The following is a 13938-nucleotide window of genomic DNA, read 5'->3' on the forward strand; positions in this document are numbered from 1 at the left end:
TTTGCTCACTGATTGACCATAACCAAGTAAATACCTTAATTCCTGGGTAAATCAAAGAAATTGGACTAATTGATCCCTGGGATCTCTGAATCTATAATTCTGGAATCACCAACAGGTTTTAAATAGTATAAATGAAGACTCTGGGTGGAGAAAGCCAATAAAAACCATTTCAGATAAGTCATCATTGATTTAGGGAATTAGGTGGTACAGCAGATAGCTTACTGAACTATGAAATAAGACCTAAATGCAAAATCTGCCTCAGACACTTACTATCTGTGTGATCCTCTCTGCCTCAGTTTCCTCATGAGTATAATAATAGTACCGATTTCAAAAGCTTAAATGAGGAAATATCTTCAAAGGGCTTTGCAAACCCTAAATGTTAGAGAGTATTGTTATTACTTTCCCTTGAAGGGCATGATGAAACTGTGGAAAAGGGTCCTTTGGAGAATAGATCCCTAGAGCTGGTCAAGCGTGTTTTTTTGTGGCAAGTTCTTAATCATTCTGAAGGAGAGGCTGTCGCATTTCAGAAGAGACAGTCAGGATTCATCTGGGACTCCAGCCGGGAAGTGTTAGCTATATTAAGTTTGATCAATTGCTGCATTAGGTAAATACAATGAGAACTTGAGATCATGTTCCAAAGAGATGAATCAGAGAGCTGGGGCCCTTAAGGGAGCAGAAAAAGAAACAGAAGTAACCATCCCCATCCTCTGGATAAATTAAGGAAAACAAGGGGGTGTCAACCAAGATTGAACTGTTTTCAGATTTAATGGAGAGCAAAAACCTTCAGATACAAAGGCTACTTAAAAGGAGAGACTGCCATTAGTTTTGTGGAAAGATAGCTGAGACATTGTTAAAGTGAGAGATGTCTGTTTTCTTGAAGAGAGCTTACTATGTATCTGAGACTGAAAGCCATATGTATTTAAGCTTAGTGGGTTGTGAGTCATTTTCTTGGATCGCAGTGAAGAGGAACTTTTGCAGGAGGGTTGTATGGAGGAGATACTTTCTAGAAAAGAAAATGTCTTCTAGAAGGACTTTGAGGTTTAACCCCGAGGTCCTGAAAAAAGTGACTCAATGGAAATGATAAAATTCAGACAGTATCTGTGAATGTTTGAAAAGAGAGATGATGTAGAGAGGATGACCTATTAGTTTTTACAAGTACAGTCATGCTAAAAATATTTATTTCCACATTAGTCATGGTGTGAAAGAAGAATCAGAACAAAAGGGAAAAACCGCAAGAAAGAAAAAAAAAGTGTAAATAGTCTGCTTCAATCTGCATACAGACCCCCACAATTTATTTTCAGGATGTGGATAGCATCTTCCATCATGAATCTTTTGGAACTGCCTTGGATCATTTTTTTGCTGAAAAGACTCTAAGTCTTTGAGAGTTGATCATCAGACAATGTTGCTATTACTATGTATAATGTTCTCCTGGTTTTGTTCACTTCATTCAGCATCAGTTCATATGAGCCTTTCCAGGTTTTTTTTTTCCTGAAATCATCTTGCTCATCATTTCTTACAAAACAATAATATTCCAATATATTTGTATACTACAAGTTATTCAACCATTCCCCAATTCTTTAGTATCCCTTCAATTTCCAATTCTTCCCCACCACTAAAAGAGATGCTGTAAATATTTTTATTATGTGAATTCTTTTCCATTTTTACTGATCTCTTTGGGATACAGACTTAGCAGTGGTATAGTTGTACCAAAAGGTATGCAGTTTTATAGGTCTTTTTATAATTTTTTTATTTCACATTTTATTTATTTTTATATTTTATACTGATTTACTTAGAAGAATGGAAGTTTTCTTTCTTAATTCTGTAACATTAGATTATTGAAGTCTCAAAGAATTCTGATTCTTATTATCTTTTCCAGGCTGTTTTGGATAAGCGAATGTGCAAATCATTGTCTGAGCATCTCAACTGCTTCTCAGGGCTACAAGCTCCTTCCACACAGAGTAGGTTTTCCTAATCTGTGAAATCAAGGGTCCAGGCCGTCCCTATGTCTGTGGTCATTTTCATTAAGCTATTAAATTCTACAAAGAGTTTTTGGGTTCCAATGATGTGTAAGGCACCATACTAGATATGGGGAAATATTAAAAAAATGAAATTCATTCTTTGTCCTCAAGGAGCTTGCAAACTAGTTAGGAAATATGATGCATGTACATGCGACTTCAAAGTAAAATAGAGTGTGATACATGCATCGGAGTACTTTTTAAAATGTCCTGAGAAGTTAAAGAAAGAAGAGATCATTTTTATTTGGGTCCTCTGGGAAGACTGAATGATGTCATGAAATTAAAACAGTTTTTGTAGGCTCAATTCAACACACATCCATTAGAAATTATAAAATTCTAGGCATTGTGCTAGGTTCTAGGACATAGACCTCTAAATGATACGTGGTTCTTCATCCTCCACAAGAAATTGACAATTTAGATGATAAGATAAGATATATAATTACAAATAATTATAATAAAAACTAATAATAATATAATAAAAAGTCTAATAAGGAAGTATCGGATTTCAACAGGCAAAGATGGTGGTATAGAAATACCATGAACAAAGAGATGGAGATTTTTCCCATGAAGATAGGGAAATAATACATATTTCCTGGTTTGGTTGAATCTTCAAATATATTATGGGAGAGTAACATTACACAAGGCTGAGAAAGAAATTTGTACTGTGAAGAACCTTGAGTTAGGAATTATGGTTGTGGAATGTATATTTTATTACATGAGCAAGGGTGACCTTGTATAGATTAGAAAAGCAGAATATCATCTTCATTATAAAGATATATTTGCGTCAGTATATGTTGAAGAGGTGGGTGAGAATAGAGATGGGAAGTGGTAAAAATCAAGTAAAGAATCTATAGAAAAATGATCAAGTACAGATTACCTGGACTAAGGTTTTGGCTGGTTGGAATGGCTACTCCAGTGATAAAGTGGACAGAATCACAGGGGTCTGTGATTCTAGAAGGGACTATTGAGATGATCTAATTCAGTCCTTTCATTTTAAGGATGATATTTGCCTATCCTTGCTTATCCTAATTCAATACTTTTGACTCCAAACCTCAAGCTCATTACACTAAAAGGTAGTTTGGCTTATGAGAGGGATTAGAAATATTTCAAAAGAAAGAAAAGAGTAAAAAAGTGACTTGTATTTTAGACAAAAGAATAGTGTTATCCTTAATAGAAAAAGACCAGAGAAGGAACACATCATATCTTAGGGGTATAAAAATGTAGATTTAAAGCTAAAATGGATCTTAATGGTTATCTAGTCCAATCCCTGATTTTACAAGTCAGGAAACTGAGGCCCAAAGAGTTGAAATGGCTTGCCCTAAGGTACAGCTAGTAACAGCAGAATTGGGATTTGAATTCACTTCTGATTATCAATGTAGAAATCTTTACACTCAAACACACATAAAATGGTCATTTTGGATATGCTAAATTTGAGGGACTGATGGGTCAGAAGACAAAAAAGAAAATTAAGAAAATACAGCCATGGAAGTCCAGGTAAGAAAGAGCATTAACAAGGAAAAAAAGCCAACAGTTAAATATTAAAGACCAAAGAGTGATGGGGACAGTAGCAAAATGTTAAGGGCTTGAGGAGTTAATGGGTTCTGAGAAAGTGACAGTGAGATGTTCCTGATCTTATCCTTGCATGACTAAAGTGGGGTTCAAGATGAAGGTTGTAGGAATTGAGAAGTCAAGATATTGTGATACCAGAGTATATGAAACAAAAATTATGAGTATAGATATTGAAACTGATATGGCTAACTGGGAATAAAGTGGGAAAGAGTACAATACAGCTATTAAAATCAATATGGAAAACCCTTGAAGATTATTAAATCAAGACTATGATATATCTGGAAATTAACCTGACAAGATTCACTTAGAATACACACACACACACACACACACACACACACACACACACACACATATACACACACATATGTGCGTGTGTGTGTGTGTGTGTATTCAACTGCATTCTTTAAAGAAATAAAGGAACAAATGATTGTTGAAATAATCATTGTTCATCATTGGACAGCATCAGTATAATAAAAAAAGTTGTTACTACCTAAATTAAAAGATTACATTTTGCTGATCAAAATTTCATGACTTCTTTTAAATTAAAAAATAGCAAAATCCATTTTATTAGATGAACTTTTGAAGAACAAAAGAATTCTATAATCTTAGAGGAAATAAAAAAGAAAAAAGTAGAAAAGACTAGAAAATCAAGATGCAAACACAATTGAACAAAATAGCTATGTGTTTAATAAATTATTAACCAAGAACTATTAGGAAAACCAGAAAGCAGTATGGAAGAAATTAGGCTTCAACTAGCATATCACACTATATATTTTCATAAACTATACATGGATATATGACACTAATTTAAAATTTTATCACAAAAAATAAAGAGAATGGAAGGTGATACATTTTATATCCATAGTTAAAGGGAAAAAATTAATCAAAAAATGAATAGAGTGATCACAAAAGATGAAGTTCATAATTTCAATTGTTGAAAGTTTTAAAAGGAAACTTTCATGAACTATTGAGGGGGAAAAGATTTGCATCAAATATCTGTGATAAATAATGTGATATTTGTTTCTTATATAAGCTTAACAAGCACAAATATCTAAAAATGAGTCATGCCCTATTCGTATTATTTTTAGAGCTAGATAAATTATTAAAGTATATAGTTTTCAAAAGAAGAATTTGTAAGCTATCAGCTACCATCTGAAAATCTTACATAACAGTAAGAATAAATTAAATTTTTGATAAATAAAACAACTCTAAAGTGTCCCCACATATATCTAAAGATAGAAAAAATAGAAATGATCAGTGTTATGTATGTGGGATGGCACAGTCATGGTTAAGAAGTATGAATTGGTCCAACTATTATGGAAAACAATTTAGATTTCTATAGAAAAGTCACATTCAGCAATTTTTCTACTAGCCACAGACTAGTGTTTTTACAGAAATAAAACACCTACAAAATATTAATAGCAACACTCTGTAGTAGTAAAATACTAGTTTAAAAAAAGGCACCTACCCATTGATTGGAGAATAACTGAACAAACTTCAGTAAATAAAAGAAATGTAATATTATTGTTTCATATGCAATTATGAATATGAGGAATCCAGAGAAAGAAAAGACTTATATGAATGAATGTAGCTTCAAATAAGAAGAACCAAGAGAATAATATACACAGCAATAATGTAAATAGAAAAAAAATCCCACTAAATGAAAACTACACTCTGAGTTACTCTAATGAACAGTCTTGGTCCTAGAGAACAAATGATGAGACATACATAGCAAGTCCTTTCAATAGAAATGTGGGGGCTAATGTCGCATACACTATCAGAAAAAGGTCTTTGTGCTGATTGGTTTCATTTACCTGTTTCTTTTTGTCATAATGGAAAGGTGAATAGGGAAGGATGGGTCCAGAAATGACTGTGATATAAAAATAAAAGGCATCAACAAAGCTCATTTATATAAAGTTTAAATCTTACAAATAATTGCTCTCTCAGCCCTTATCCTTTTCCTAAATTAACTCATATTTTTGTAGCTCAAAGGTGAAAAAAAATTGAATCACCCAACATTTGGGGAACAGATGAAAGGCCTGTAGATAGGAAGGATATCTTTCCAATTCTCAAGAACCAATGTTATGCCATGAGTTTTGTTTGCTCAATTGCAGTGAAAATCCTTTCCTATAGATATTTGAAAGTACCTGAAGAGTAATCAAAATGCAAATTCAGCATCAGAAAATGCAAATGTTTGCAGTGACATGGGAGAAATTGAATGTAGTTTACCTGAGATGCATGACTAGTCAAGTGAAAGCAGGTGCCTGGAATGTACAACATAGGAAAGGGGGCTAACATGAAAAAAAATACTCGAGCAAATATTTAGGCAATTCAGAAAAATCACAGGGAATCTAACCATCAGAAAGAAATAAAAATGGAAGCAAGAAGAGGCCATTTAAAATGATTTAACTAAGAGAAAAAGAGTCCACAGAGCTAAGGAGAATTTGTTATATTTAGGAGAAAATGAAATGGTTGATTCATTCAAACATTCAATAAAATGTGTAAGACTGCTTCTTTCTATCTAATGTAAATACATACATACATATACATGCACACAATAGGAATGTATTTAGGCAGAGAGACCAATGGTTTTGTTGGACCTACTTTTCTTTCTATGCAACCAGAAAATTTAGTGCTCTTCCCATCTACTTCCCTATCCATTTTCTAAAAGAGTTGTGAAAAAAAATGCTCTGGTTTTAAATTAAGAGAGTATGGCCATGAGCATTCTTTTCCTGAGAAAGAGATGGTCAAGAATTTCAGCTAAGGCCACAGATGAAAAGTCAAACTGGAAGTCCCAGCCATGTAACAAGTAGAGATGATTGTTCCTGTTTGCACTGGCATATACATATGCAATCTCTAGCAGAGACTGCATGCAACAGAGACTGTGTGTCAACATTCAGCAGGATAACTTGTCCAGAAAAGCAGCATCTGATAGATACTATACATCTAGGAGAAATTAAATTTCTAACATATACTATGTGTCCAGCAGACCATCCTCCACCTGGGACCATGTCTGTTATAACAGCATTCAAGGAAGCAGAAGTTGGGAGAAAATAATTATCCATTGGCGACTGATGGGAGCTACACAATGTCATCAACAGAAGACATCAGAGCTAAAGGTATAAGTTGCCCCTTTGCAGTGTGTTAGCCATACTTGTTTCCTCTGTGTCTTTCCATGTGAGCTCCTTACATCTGTGTATTCTTTCCTGAAGATCTGCATGTTTTCAGGAGATTTAGGGGCAAATTTTTAATTGTTGTTTTTCTTACTATGTCACTGTATTATAAGCTTTAGCTTTAAAGGAATCATGTCTTCTGGCTATTAAAGATAAAAATATAGTGGAGTTGGAAGGAGGATTGTGAGCTATATTTTTTAAATACATGGGACGCAAGTAACCCCTTGAACCTGAGGTAGTCATTTGTTTAAGGGAACCCACTATAAGTTAGAGAGGGCATCCTCTCCAGATACTACCTTTGTTATCATTAGAATATTAAGTAGCTATTAGACTAGCTTTTTTAATTTGAGGGAAGCCTGAATGATTACTTCAAGCCATATCCATAGATCAGAATAAATCAGGAGTCCGGTGAATCATCAGTGGTGGTCCGAGATTTCATCCTTCCCTGATTGGTGTTGAATTATAAGTCTCTGATATTTGCAATGTATTCTACAATTGTTTTATATGTACTAATAGGAAATATGCTTCTTGAAGGCACAGGCTCTTCCTCAGGATTGATTAAAAGGTTAATTTATTAATCAAAGGTTGATTGATAGACTGACTAGTTAAATGTTACCATAGAATCATAAACCTAGAACCTAAATAGCCCTTATACTCTATTTTTGTCCATCCTGTTCATTTTGTAGATGAGGAATCTCCAGCTCATGCAGATTAAATAACTTCTCTCTCACACAGCTTGTGCTAGAGTCTGGACTTGAATCTTCTGACATTAGAATAAGTGTTCTTTGCCCTTTGCATGCTTAAATTAATCTTTAAATTAATAAACTATCTCTTTTAAGAAATAAAGTCAATAAAATATTACCAAAAGAAATGGGAATTCCACCAGAATGTAACATATCTGGGATAATATAAAAAGATAATGGCAGAATGGGAGCAGGAAGGCTATTGATTAGATAATAGTTTCCTAAGATGAGAGATGAGATCATTCTGGGAGACCTGGGGATCAATGACTTTAGAGGGACATAAAATCTAGTTGTGGTAAAAGTGTGTGTGTGTGTGTTGTGTGTTGTGTGTTGTGTTTGTGTGTGTATATATGCTAGGGAAAGAGTTGAGCATGATGCTACACTCGTATAATCCTTACAAGAGAGGCTAAGGGCTAGCAGAACTGTCAGACTAAGGAGTTCTCAGAGGCTAGGACCTGAACCAATCAGATATTCACACTAAGTCTGGCATTTATTAAATATATGGAGTTCCTCAGAGCAGATGATCCTACTGAGTTACTTAAAGAGGGATGAACAGTCCTAGGTCAGAAATAGCAGTTGAAAGCTTTCCATCTCAATCAGGGTGGGATCGGGCCTCTGGATAGCCCTGCACTTCTAGCTGAATGGAGTGAAGGAGACTCTATTTGGGGAAAAAAAAAAAAAAGAAAAGAAAAAAGAAACCTATAAAGCATGTTAGAAGTTGACCCCAATTAACATTTCCATGCATACTCAGTTGTGTGGTAATATCAAGTATCTGCTACAACATTTTTAAAGCCTCCGGTTCTGTTTTCCAGGGACATAGAGGACAATTTTGTTTTCAAACCAAACAACCAGAGTCTGGAGATCATCATCCTCAGTGGAAATTCAGTCTCTTAGAGCTTTCCATCACCCAGATTTTGAGCCCTGGAAACAAACATGCTTCAGTTGCTACACAATTTGCCTCGGCTTCATTTCAGACAATGAGGAAATAATCAGGTGTGAACAACAAAGGGAGAAATGAGACTGAGATGGAGAAAATAATAGACCCCTTATTCTATCTATCTATCCACCGAAATTCACTCTCTTAAGGAAGAAATGACTTAGAATTACCTGAGCTTAAGTAGCTTAGACGTGACATGTACTTAGACCTGAATCTTTCACAGAGAAAAAGTTTATAAATTAATTTAACAAAACTCAGCATGGTACCTAGGCAGACCAGTAGGAAGATGCGCTCTGAGAAAATTGGATTACAGGTCCTGGCATGAGCCCTTGAGCAAACAAGAGGAACAATATCCCCTAGTGGATAATTAATAAGCAATGAGTGGTTCAAGATAAGTGATCAACCCAGAGAAGTATTTTGATTCAAGAAGGGAGAATGATTTGGTTGACATGGCTACTAAAACCGTCTCAGATTTGTAAAGTATTCCATCTAGTCAAAAGAGTCCCTGAAATAGGCTCCAGGCTGAAAGCCCTGAGCAGCCTGATCACATCAATTACAGTTTGTTGCCCTGGAAACTTGGAAGGACAGTTAGCGAGGGGTATTTCAGGATTTTGTTCCCCTCGGCTCACTCTCTGAAACCTGGTATATTGTGTGTCAAGAGCTCCATGGCAGAAAGGCAGTCATGTTGGGGAGCCTATGGCAGCAAAGGGGATTTCATGTTCTTGGTCTTTTTCACTTTACCAATCATGCTTTTAGGTGTGATATTGGCAATGGATGAATTGCTCCTTTATAGGAAATGGCACTTCACCTGACAAGTCAACCTGCTGATTGGTAGAGAACATCAAGTAGGTCATCGAGCTCTTGCTTAGCTCTTCAGGTCCCTGGGACCAACTCCAGTTGCATAAGGGACCTCTGATGGCTTTTCTGATAGATGAAGCAATTGTTCTGGAGCCACTCTCTTCCAGAGAAAACCTATGTCTTGGTTCTATGGATTCTTCCTAGGAATTAGGGTATCATTCTCTAATAGAGCCCCTGATAGTGGCTAATGATTAATCACTAGGGACTAGCATCCCAGTTCCATTTATCTAATTAATATTGATGAATTATTAATATCTAATATCTACATTAATATCTAATATGTACATATTAACAAAGGAGTATTTATTTCACAGATATAGCAAGAACAGAAATATAAATATTTCTCTCCAACACTGTGGAGGGACGCTCTTCCAAAATACTTCAGTCTTTGGCGGAGAGGGCTTAGACTTAGCAGCAGCTCCACCGAGTTGATATCCATATGTGTCCTAACTGCCAAGTGAGTCCTCAACATTAGCCTGGGTCTTGAAGGTCATTCCTTGGATCTCAGACCTGGACTGGCTGACTACAAACTCTAACATGGACTCCACTTCCAAATTTCCTGTTGGCTTGTTCTCTTGACCTTTTGAAACTCAAAAGGTCATAGCTTTCAGTTTCCACCTAGAAGCAAGAAAAATAAACACAGAGGCAAAGAATAGAAGTCTTTATTCTTGATCACAAGCTGGTCTCAGATGGAGCAACCCCAACATTTCTACAATTACAATGGGGTATTCAAGAAGAACTAGCATTTCCATCTGGAGGGCTTGTTGAGTCCTTTTCACAGATGCTCATCCACCTTTTGTGTCCACCTTCATCCAATTTTTACCTATGATTCTAAGAGGCTATAGGGGTATATACATACATACATACATATATACATATACATATACATATACATATACATATATATATATATATGTCTACCTCAAGAATGTTAAGGCTTTTCTAGGTGGAATGAGAGGATAAGAACAATTTGTTCCAATGGCCATGAAGCAGCTCAAATAGGAATTGTAGAGCACTTAGATCTTGGTCAGGCATTGAAGACACTGAGGTCACCCACTGTACCCTGGACCATCTCCAGTCATTTTGACTGTTGTCTTGACGCTGGACTTAAATGATTCTGGAAGAAAGGATGAAGTTCACAACTTGGTACAATTCTGCCTCACTTAAATCCAATTCATGTATAAATTAAGACATAATCCCACAATGCCATTGGTCTTCTTCAAAAATGAAGGACAAGTAAAATTGACCTTTCCAGGTCTCTTACCAGAATACTGTCAGTCTGGAAGGAATCAGACTAAAATGCATAGAATATGGGGGACTACTGCACTCTGAATTCACCCTACTTCTAGCTACTTGTCAATCAACAGTATGCCTCTTCAAGGTGTAGCAGACCAAAGCTAGATCTAGAATGTCTATACATGCTTTAAAGTCCATGGAAGGTTTATGTTGGAGCACTTTCCACATGCTGCTAAGAGCTGGGCTCAGACATGGCCTGGAGCTAGTTCAAGGAGGCCCACAAAAGCCAATTATTACATACTGAATGTGAGCATTTACTCAGGAATGAGTAAATACTACAATTCCAGGCTTGGTCTATTGTTTTGTTGATTGTCTAGGCATAAGAAGGTGATAGAGAAAATGTTATTAATGCAGATTAAACTTGAAGGTGTCAAGAAAGTAGGTTGTTAAACACTTATAAGCATTTGGTAACCTGAAGGTTTATTTGTATTTTATTCTAGAAGCAATGTGGAACCACTAGATATGCTTGATCAAGAGAACTCTGCTTTATGGCTATTAATTTGGCAGCAAAAAGGTAGCATAATAACCTCTTAGTCTCTCTTTCTCTAATAGTGGTCCATAGAATTCCTCAATGGGATTCGTTGTCTTTATTTTCTCATTCACTTTTCCTGTTATTTGTAGTTAGTGTGTGCTCCATTTTTCTGATCCTATTTTATTCTTTAATTTTTGCATTATTTAATAAAGATCTTTCCAGATTTTGATGTATTCCTCACATTTTTTTTGGCCATTCCACAACTTTCTGATAGAGGAAACACAAAGACACATAAAGGAAACCTTCACACACAAGTAAGTATGTATCTCACATTGGATTTTTTGTTTTCTGATGTTAGCTTGTTTTTGTCACACCTAATTACTCTATCTTTGACTGCAGTTAAAAATTACAACAAAAAGACATTTTAATGACTGGTTTAACTTTTTTCAGGGCATCATATATGGGTCAGGAAAGACTCCAGAGGCTCAATTTCTATGAGAGATTCCAAGAAATCAGACAGTTCCACTCTATCTCATTATTGCTTCCTATGGATCTTCCATCACACCATATTAGCCTCATATGGATCAGTTAACCAGTCCTTCTTCCATGTCTACTCTTCCTCCCACAGACTCTGTGTGCATTTGTGGGAGATTATATTCCAAATAGAGCTCTGGATATGGAGTTAAGAAGACCTTATTTACTAGCTGTGTAGTCCAGGCAAGTCACTTAACTACTGTTTGCCTTAATCCATACTCTAGTATCTTTACCAAGAAAACCCCATGGACAAGAAGGATCACAACGTCTCCAAGGGTCAGACATGAGGTTGAGGCCATGTTTAATACTTCTTGACTATACCCATAGTTTCTTAGTCCACTGCCCTTCACACAGTAAGTACTTGATAACATTTGTTGAATAAATAAATATATTTCCCAGGCAAATTTGAGACATATTACTTTAGAATAAAGTTTCTTCTGCAGAGAAGGTTAAATTTGTTTTTAAAAATCACATCTCCTTTCAAGAATTCTTTTTCCATTGTCCTTTCATGTTTTCCTTCTGATCTTTTTTCTTTTCAAATATGCTAATTAAACAAATCATTTCCTTTTTCTCCTTTTACCCTTCCTTTCCCTTTTCATCTGTGCCAAATGTGGTAGTATTTATAAAGTAGCACAGTGCCCAGCATAGTAGATGCTTAATAAATGTTTGCTCTATGGCTAATTTGGAAATGTGATTTATATGATTTCCTGTTTGTAATGGGCTTTGTATCTTTGCCTCCTTGATGAATGAGGGAAAGGATGAGTAAAGGGAGAGAATCTGGAAACAAAAATAAAAGAAAATTGAATTTAAAAAAAGAAAAAAAATACTTTACCTCTCACATAGCATTTCCCATCATCACTATTTCACCCTCATCATCTATAGATACTTTAGTACTCATGGAATATTGTTGTGGCATTGGACACAATCATAATTCAATGTTCACTTATGTCTTTATAGCAATAATTGACATTTTCAATAGTGCTTTACACTTACAATCTCATTAAATCCTTTAAGATAGTTATTATAATCCCCATTTTACAGATAAGAAAACTGAGACTCAGGAGAAGTTATATGGCTCATCCATATTCTTCCAGCAAAAAAGTATCAAAAATAGAATGTAAATCCAAGTCTTTTTTATTCCAAGTCCAGCATTCTAATTACGAGGCCATATTGCCTAAAATGCCTCAGAGCTATCACCATTTACTACCCACAAGCCAACTTCCTTCTGTCTCTATTGAGTAGCTGACAATATTACATTGATGCTTATCTCATTCAGGTTAAAGTATCCAGCTTCTGTGGTAGTCAGCTCTAAATCTACAGACAAATTAAACAAAAACCCAAGTAACTCACTAGTGGCTATTTTCTCAATGAATCATTTACAAGGGAATTACTTTGTTCCAGTCTAGCCCTGTGGCAATTAGAGCCAACTATTCTATTCTTTTTTTTTTTTTTTTTTTTTTGGTGAAAGTCCACTTACTTCGCATCTCATATATATATATATAAACTTTTTTGAGTTCCAAATTTTCTCTCCCCTTCCTTCAATGTCCCCCCTCCTTGAGACAGTCAGGATTGATATAGATTAAACATGTCCAATCATGCAAAATTTATTCCCATATTAATCAATGTTGTAAAAGAAGATACAAGCCCAGTAGGAAAAAAACACGCAAACATTAATAAAAAGAAAAATTAGTATGCTTTGATTTGTATTCAGACTCCTTCAATTCTTTCTCTGGAAGTGGATAGAATTTTTCATCAAGAGTCCTTTGGAATTGTTTTAAATCATTGTGTTGCTGAGAATAGTTAAGTCATTCACAATTGTTCATCATACAATGTTGCTGTCACTGTATACAATGTTCTCCTGGTTCTGCTCACTTTGCTTTTACTAGTTCATATAAATCTTTCCAGGTTTTTCTGAAAGCTACTTCTAACGATCTTCTTTAAGCAGAGACTAAAGGAAGTTAGAATCCTTGTTTGATGTTCAGAAGGGATTCCTTTCCAAGAACGGGTAAGACCAAAACTTCTTAAACTTTGGGTTGTGATCCCATATGGGATCATGTAATTGAATGTGGAAGTTGTAAAATTATTATTTGTTATTGGTAAATGTTTAATTTATATACTTATACACCCAAAGTTGTGTAAAAAAAATTCTCAGGTAAAAGGGAATTGCAAAAGTTTAAGAAACTGAAAAATTTTTAAAAGCCTTGGGTCAGACTAGAATAGATGGTCTCTGAGCTTCCTTACAAATCCAAGATAAGAAGATTCTCTGTTAGGATTACTAAGTGAGAACTCGGGTTGTCTGGTTCACTACAGGAAGAAGAATCTGTCCGAGAGATTTGAG

This window comes from Sminthopsis crassicaudata, chromosome 6 (assembly GCF_048593235.1).
Source record: "Sminthopsis crassicaudata isolate SCR6 chromosome 6, ASM4859323v1, whole genome shotgun sequence".
Taxonomy (NCBI): domain Eukaryota; kingdom Metazoa; phylum Chordata; class Mammalia; order Dasyuromorphia; family Dasyuridae; genus Sminthopsis; species Sminthopsis crassicaudata.